The sequence below is a fragment of the Tachysurus fulvidraco genome, chromosome 8 (assembly GCF_022655615.1).
Source record: "Tachysurus fulvidraco isolate hzauxx_2018 chromosome 8, HZAU_PFXX_2.0, whole genome shotgun sequence".
Classification (NCBI taxonomy): Eukaryota; Metazoa; Chordata; class Actinopteri; order Siluriformes; family Bagridae; genus Tachysurus; species Tachysurus fulvidraco.
In genome coordinates, this window is record NC_062525.1 from 1,238,880 (window position 1) to 1,247,558 (window position 8,679).

The following is an 8,679-nucleotide window of genomic DNA, read 5'->3' on the forward strand; positions in this document are numbered from 1 at the left end:
TGAGTGAAGTGTCGCTTTGTGCCACTGCAGATAATGTGCTTTAACGTGTAGGCAGCAGAGGGAGGATGTGGTGTTAGTGCACTTTGTTCAGGTCAACATGCAGGAAATCACACCATTTAGTGTTCAGCAGCATCAAATCAGGTTGTTTCTTACAAACCTCAATCTCTGTTTCTCTGAAGATAACTTTCACACGCTACAGTTTTACTCCCTGCATTATTCTCTAAGTTTGTGGATTCCTGCCCATCACATCTCCATCTGTCCTTAAACATCTCAATTCCATAGCTGGGCCATTGATATAGAGATTTTCCTTTCCTTCTTCACACCATGTCTTCATGGAGCTGCTTTGTGCTCAGAGACATTGTCCTGATGGAGCAGGGTTCCACTGTGCATAGAATTTCTATTCACTTGTGTATTTTCATGCACACAGGAGATGTTTCTCTCACTGTTCCTTCACGCTCTTCCTAGGAACAAAATAATAAACATAACGTCAGCTTTCCCTTTACAGCAAAACAACAAACTGTGTGTAAGTAAAAAAAACTGAAATGAAACACGACTCTAACTATGAATAAGAAACATGTTAGCATGCTAGTTCTATCAAAGGGAATCTACGACAAGGCTGCCAATTGTCACGCATTCAGCGTGAGACTATTCACCCAATCCGCACACTCTCATGCCACACCCCCATATTCTCATGCCACACCCCATATTCTCATGCCACACCCCCATACTCTTACGCAGACACATGCAGCAGTAAGGAAAAAAAATCGCACCTCATGATCTTGCAAAGCAACGTGCTGGGAGACCAGACAGACAGTGTAGTGAGTTTTTTGTGATAATTGTGAGAGAAATACACAATTTATTCCCATAAACTGTGTAGTCAGCCGTTCTCCCTCCTATCTGCACCGTGTGAATTGTGAACGCAGGCAGGTCAGTGAGTTACAGGGCGCTCCGTGCCTCCGTCCAGTTTAGACTAGTAACTAATAGGCCTATGCCTCTGCATTTAACCCATCCATAGTGCGTGCATACACACACACACACACACACACACACACACACACACATTAGGCCACGACTTCCCCATAGAATAGTTCATTCTATTTAAAATAGATAGTTTATATAGAATAAAGTTAGCATTAGCAGAGTTGTTTGTTTTGTAACGCTGAGCAGTTATTTTACATAACTTTATCATAAAAACAGTACAAAAGCATTTCCACATGACAAATATCTGGACATGTCTAGTAGTTAATGTTAATTATTGTTTTCTAAGAACAGAAGGTCAAGTCAACGACATCCCATGATAAAATTATTTTATTTGTATCAATCACAACTCATCAATCATGTCCAGATATTTGACTGGTGGTGTCAGTGTGGTGTCAGTATGGTGTCAGTGTGTTGTTGGTATGGATAAATTAGAATATTCTGTTATAGGATGTTATCTAAAGTGTCAGGGTTCAAGTGGGAGCTGCATCCCAATCAATGATTAAGGCTGCAAAATCAGCCACCATCACTTACAAAAAGCACATGTTAATCTGTGAACATGTTAATCACATGTTAATCTGCGAACATGTTAATCACATGTTAATCTGTGAACATGTTAATCACATGTTAATCTGTGAACATGTTAATAAAATGTTAATCTGTGAACATGTTAATCACATGTTAATAACATGTTAATCTGTGAACATGTTAATCACATGTTAATCACATGTTGATTACATGTTAATCACATGTTAATCTGTGAACATGTTAATCACAAAATCCTATTTCTGTAAAATGTTTGTGAAAATTAAATGTAAATCTCCCAAGAAATTATGTATAGATACCAAATACTTTGACAATCAGTATATACTTAATACACTTCTGCTAATGTAAGGATTTTGTGTTTGTATTTTTTTCCACTCCAAGCCATGCCCCCCAAAATCTCACGCTAAGCTGAACTCAAACGTTGGCAGCCCTGATCTATGATAAGTCATATATCTTATCTATTTTACACACACACACACACACACACACACACACACACACACACACACACACACACACACACACACACACACACACACACACACTCAGAGCTGAGTGTCACACATGGCCCTGGCTCGCTGCAGTGTGTGTATGCTGACTTCAGGCTTCCAGAAGCTTCTTGGTCCAAGCAGCACGTTGATGATGACCAGGTTAGGTTCAGAGCAGAGATTAATATATGATACAAAGCTTTCCAACATGGAGTTAAGCACAGAATCGTATCCATAACAACCAATTGGATTGTTTGCATTAATATTTTGTTTGTGCTACAACTCTGGTAATAAGAATAGTGACATTTCACTGATATAAATGATTTATTTTAAATGTCACCACAGTACTGTATATACAGTATACTACAGCCACACACAAATCTGTGTACATTAAGTTCACTACTATAGCAGAAACAGACAGTAGTAGTACTTTTCATAACTGTACCTCCAACAAACTTTTACTTGTGGGATGATATAAAATACATCCTCACAATACATTTTAAAAGAAATGTCTTTTAAATAATAATGAAATAATGAAACCTACTATGGTGGGCTTATAGTAATATGTAAGGAGTAAAAAAGGAACTGAAATGTTTTCCAAACTGCACACTAAGAATAAAAAAGATAAGAACTTTGCAGATGTATGGAGAATAACGGCGTGGCCGTCACCCTGCTTGTGCCGCCAAGACAGACACACATAGCTCCATGTATAAATAGAGAACCGCCTTACATCCAACTCAACTCAGACTTAGTTCGGGACAGTCTGACTTCACACTTGCAAGTGTATTGAATAAATAAGTTTGATATTCCACAGGACTCTGCTGCCTTCTTCTCTGCAACTTAGGGAAAAGTTCACTGAACTATTATCTCTGATTAATAGAATAGAATTTCCTCCACATTTTCTGGGGGCTCGTCCGGGATAGTTTGTTTGAGAGGCGACGGACTGCTGCAGAAATCACGTCAAATTGTTATCAACCTCCTGTCTGACCCAAAGGACAGCGGGACTCTGAGTGGGACTGGGACGATGCTACTATCCTAAAGGGAAAAAGAACCTTGCAGGAAGAAAGAACGAGCAGACTCCAGAGGGGTTTTCAAACAACAATTGACGTAAGTACAGTTTTTGTGCACATTGTGAAAGGCTTTTCGTCTTGTGATTGACTGTTGAGAGAGTCTGGGACTCAGCAAAAAAAAGTTTATATACTCAATCTTTCTATCTTCAGACAATTTGTGATTTGCCTTAAAAGTAGGTAAAGTTAGGCCAACGTTTCTGGGAACCGGTAAAATGGAAACTGGGTTTCCGTTCACGTGCTGACGAGCAGTGAAAGCATATTATTGCTAATCATGGGGTCCTGTTGTACTAAGAGTGTGTGTTGTTGCAATAAGGAAGAGAAGGATGAGGAAAATATTTTGCAGAGTCTGGGACTCCGCAAATATAATAAGGGAAATCAAAGTCTGAAAACTGAGAGAATTTAGGGCCATGGATGGCTAGTACACATGGCACCCCTGATGTAACAATATACCAAGAGAGGCAAAGAAGAAAATTACAATTTTTAAGGGCCTGTAAACATCCTAATGTTCAATTTCTGATAACTAATTATGGACCTGGTTCTATATCACAATATTGTAAGTGGGTGATGGACTGTGGATTTCCAGAAAAAGGTAGTGATAGTGAAAGGCATTTAGAAAAGTTAAGAGATAAGTTGCAGGAGCATGAGGCTTCAAAGAAAAGAGACAAGAAGTAAAAGAGCATGCAAATCACACACACAAACTTATTCACAATCTTCTTCTTTTCAGTGTTTTAAATCTTTTGTAGACCCAGACCTGGATGGCTGCCCTCTCAGTCCATCCCCTCAGGCATCCCTGCAGAAGAACAATAACCAACCACCAGCTGTTATACTGTTTCCTACTGCTACTACTTCTACTGTACATCCAACACCGTCTCAACACGCTAGAGGTCTTCACATGTCCACTTAGAACCGAAAATCCGAGGTCCGACCCGAGACCCGAGCGGGTTCGGATCTAAAAGTTTCACTTGTGCTTCGGACACGGATCGGGTATAATAATAGCAGCATCGGGTCTCGGGTAATTTAAAATGAATGAGTTTTTACCGAACGGACCCAAGAAGACGCGATCTACTGTATCTCGTGTGTGTGCATCGACTCAAGTCCTTTTCCAACTTCTCCTCTGTTTGCCAAGACCGCTTGCGACATGTGGCTGGCAACGTGTGGCTGGCGGTAAGCTAATTTTCGTTGAAACAAACCTGTCAATCAATTTTGAATCCACACTGTAGCTGTTACTTTAGTGTAGAGTTATGCAACATTCAGGCCTAGTCAGGCTAAAAAAACATGCCAACGGGTCGGGACAAACTCGGGGCTATTTTTTTCGGGCTTGTCTCGGGTCGGGCCTTTCTTAAAAAAAAAAAAAAAAAAAATGCACATCAGGTTTGGGTGAAAAGTGATTTGGGTCACTTTGGGTCGGGTACATTTCTTTAGAACCGAGAAGACCTCTACAACACGGTTCAGTTGTCTGAGGTCCGAGGAGATTCCATCAGAGGAAGAGGATGGAACAGACATGGATTTCAGAATGGATGTTTTATATGTGGAAGTTCAGATCACTGGGCACGGTATTGTCCTAAGAAATATTGAGGGAAAACCAAGAGGTTTGAGGTTTGGACGGGAATGGGACGGGTGAGCACCCAGGTAGGGTAAGTCTGACTCTTTTATGCAATGCAAGGAAGAAAGGCTTAAGCTAACTGTTCTATTTCCACCTGTTTCTAAGTCAATGCCTAGCAAAGAATCAAAGTTTGATATTATATCTCTGAATAAAATATATGCTAAATATAATGAGCCCAGGTTTAAAGAAATGCCTGTGATTTCCTTACTAGTCGAACAAATACCAATACAGTTTCTAGTTGATTCAGGAGCAGAGCACTCTGTGATATGATGGTGTGAATTTTCTGTTTCACCTAAAACGAGCAATCGCTCCCTGTTTACTGCGTGAGCATCAGGGATGTCAGTCAATGAGACATTCTCAGTGCCCTTAAGATGCGAAACCGTAACTACACAGAAACAATTTGGATTTTTCTTTTTGATTTCTGAGTATTGCCCAATAAATCTGTTGGGTAGAGATTTGATGTGCAAATTAAATTTTTATCTAAGCAGCAAATCACTAGGCCTTAAAATAGAATGGGTTCTTAGCTTCGGACTTGTTCTTAGCTTCGGACAAAGACTATGTCACTATTATTTCTACTTGACCTTAGTGCTGCATTCAACACTATAGATCACAACATTCTTATAGATTGCTTACAAAATTACACAGGTATTCATGGACAGGCTTTAAGTTGGTTTAGATCCGACCTGTCTGATCGATACCATTTTGTGGAATTAAATGGTGAATCCTTCAGTTTATTGGCAATTAACTATGGGCTCCCTCAAGGATCAGTTCTGGGACCTCTGCTTTTCAGCATGCTTCCATGCAGAACCTCTGCATGGAAGGACCATGCAGGTGGGGTCCATGCAGGACCTCTGCTTGCTTCCATTAGGGGACATTATTAGAAGACATGGGATTAGTTTCCACTCTTATGCTGACTATACACAGTTATATATCTCATCAAAACCAGATGAAATAGCCAAAGTGTCCCAGTTAACTCAATGCCTTAGAGAGATAAAAGACTGGATGAGCTGCAATTTTCTGTTGTGAAACTCTGATAAGACAGAATTAATACTTATAGGTCCAATAACCAGTACACAGAAACTCTCACAATTTAACTTCCATTTAGAGGAATGTACTGTTACTAGTAGCTTGACAGTGAAAGACCTGGGTGTTTATTAGACAGCAACCTGTCTTTTGAATATCATATCACCCATACTACAAAATCAGCCTTCTTCCACCTTAGAAATATTGCAAAGCTGAGAAACATCCTCTCTGTATCTGATGCAGAGAAGCTAGTTCATGCTTTCATGACCTCTAGACTGGACTATTGTAATGCATTACTAGGTGGTTGTCCCGCATCTTTAATAAATAGGCTACAGTTAGTCCAAATTGCAGCTGCTAGAGTTCTCACTAGGACAAGAAAGTATGACCATATAACCCCAATATTATCATCTCCACACTGGCTACCTGTTAAGTTCAGAATTGATTACAAACTGCTGCTACTTACGTACATGGCTCTTAATGGTTTAGCTCCCATGTATCTAACTAGTCTTCTAACACGTTACAATCCTTCACACTCTCTGAAATCACAAAACTCAGGACTTCTGGTAGTTCCCAGAATATCAAAGTCCACTAAAGGTGGTAGAGCGTTTTCTTATTTAGCTCCCAAACTTTGGAATAGTCTTCCTGATTTGCAGAATTGCAAATTTTATGAACAGTAGTTATGTTAATCCCTCTCCATTGCTTCTCTCTTCTACCCATCCCAAGGCATCCAGAAATTATACCAGCCCTGATCGTCTTCCGTGCAATGAAGATTTTGGACCACTGAGATGAGGCCGACCCAGCGAACCCTGAGGATTTGTTAGACTGTATATTTATAATCACACCTTCCAGTGTCACCCATATGAGGATGGGTTCCCCTGAGCCTGGTTCCTCTCAAGGTTTCTTCCTTACCATCTAAGGGAGTTTTTCCTTGCCACTGCTGCCTGAGTCACCTCAGACTTGCTCATTGGGGATAAATACATACACATTGTGAACTAAATCTATCTAATATTAATCTTGAATTTTGTATTCTATTAATCTTTATATTATTCTTATAATAACCCTTTGTTCTATGTTTATGTTCTGTAAAGCTGCTGTGAGACAATGTCAATTGTACTGTAGCCTACTCGTGCCCCACTGGTTGAGAACCACTGGATTAGAATATAACATACCCCCCCCCCCATTTTACATTTTTTCTTAATAAACCAAAATACAATAAACTTCATTCAACAATCATCTTACAATATAATTCCTTGTTTTGTTTTTTTTTTGTTTTTTTTGTTTTTTTTTTTACATCAATTCATAATCTTTTAAATGACCAAGCTATTTCCTGGTTCTCTGTGACCATCTCACAACAGGGCTAAAGGATTTTGTCAGTGATTCAGTGGTTATCTCACCAGGTTGAGCAGCATCCCCAAGTAATTCAAGGGGATTAGTCTCACTAGAAATGTCCTCATTCTCTGTTCCATCAGTCTCTTTAATCATTACAGGAGCTGATTTATCAGAGAAGTCCAAATCAGGATATTTACATTCCATAACCTCCTCTGAAAGGTTCACAAGCAATTTCTGTCTGGCAAGAATTTGATCCACATGTCTTCGGACCACTCTCCCATCACCCAGCATCACTTTATAAGACAGTGGTCCAGTCACAGTCTCAATGTGCCCCGGAATCCATTTTGGTCCATAAGTAAAATACCGAACAAGTACTGGATCTCCAACACCAAAGCTACGTTCATGGGGCTTTTCATCATGATGAACTTTTTGCTTTTGTTGTTGTTCCTGAATCTTCCCTCGTTAAATCAGGATGTATAAAATCCAAAGAACATCGCAATTTCCGTCCATGCAACAGTTCAGCTGGAGAAAGTCCTGTGGTGGTCTGAGGAGTAATCCTGTAACTGAATAACACTCGAGGCAATTTAGTTGCTATTGTTCCTTCAACACATTTTTTTTAACATGCATTTAACAATTTGCACGGCCCGTTCTACTAACCCATTACTGGAAGCATGATAGGGTGCAGAAGTAACATGTGGTACTCCATTTTTTTTTCAGAAACTCTGTGAATACCGCACTCACAAAACAAGTGGCATTATCTGATACCATCAGTTTAGGTAGTCTATGGTTACTGAAGCTGGTACACAAACATTCAATAGTTACAGCAGATGTCGCATCAATCAAGACCAAAAACATTTTTCCCATGATGAGTCCTGCATAATCCACAGCCAATCTTTGCCATGGTATTTCGGGCCAATTCCAAGGATGCAGTGGAGCTACAGCGGGAACTTTTCTATGTTCTTGAGAGATACGACAGGTTTTAACTAACCTTTCCACATCCTGGTCCAACTTAGGCCACCACACATAACTTCAGGCTAACGCTTTCATCCTAGCCACTCCAGGGTGACACTGATGCAGCTGTTTCAGGACTTCTGATGTACAGTACCCACACTTGGAATGATTACACGAGCCCCCCAAAACACACAACCATCCTGTACACTTAATTCATCTTTTCTTGATGTGAATGGGTCAAACTCTGTTCCTATTAATTCCTGCAGGAATCCTCGTTGCACCATTTCTCTAACTCTGGATAATACTGGATCTTTTTGTGCCCAACTTCTCACCTGTTCTGCTGTAATCAATGTCTGCATTCTCCAGCATTAGTACTCTTTCCTCCTGTTCAGGGACAGATTCTGTTGGCAAGGGTAACCGACTTGAGCATCTGCATTTGCATGATCTTTGCCAGGTTTGTAGATTATGTTGTATTCATACTGTATGCTCTTAATGTCACAGCCCATCACTGGATCCTAGGAGATGACATATGAGGAACAGATTTTAACTCGTTAAACAATACAACAAGGGTTTATGATCTGTCACGATGTTAAATTTCTGACCATACAAATACTTATGAAAGCTACTGTCCAACTGTGAATCATTCCGCTCAGCTTGATTCAATGTCCGTCATCCGGCATCTTATGCAAAA

The 8,679-nt window shown here is 40.0% G+C and overlaps 1 protein-coding gene and 1 pseudogene across 2 annotated transcripts in view; one reads left to right on the forward strand and one right to left on the reverse strand.

Annotated features, from left to right (window-relative positions):
• Positions 1-528, forward strand: part of LOC125138368 — a 3,974-nt gene extending 3,446 nt beyond the window's left edge. For both annotated transcript variants that reach the window (XM_047817707.1, XM_047817708.1), the window contains one exon: positions 1-528. This exon is cut by the window's left edge and continues 450 nt beyond it. The gene's annotated coding sequence lies outside the window, so the exon portion shown is untranslated.
• A 6,500-nt stretch (positions 529-7,028) lies between these two features.
• LOC125145337 lies at positions 7,029-8,347 on the reverse strand (annotated as a pseudogene).
• Positions 8,348-8,679: the final 332 nt, after the last annotated feature.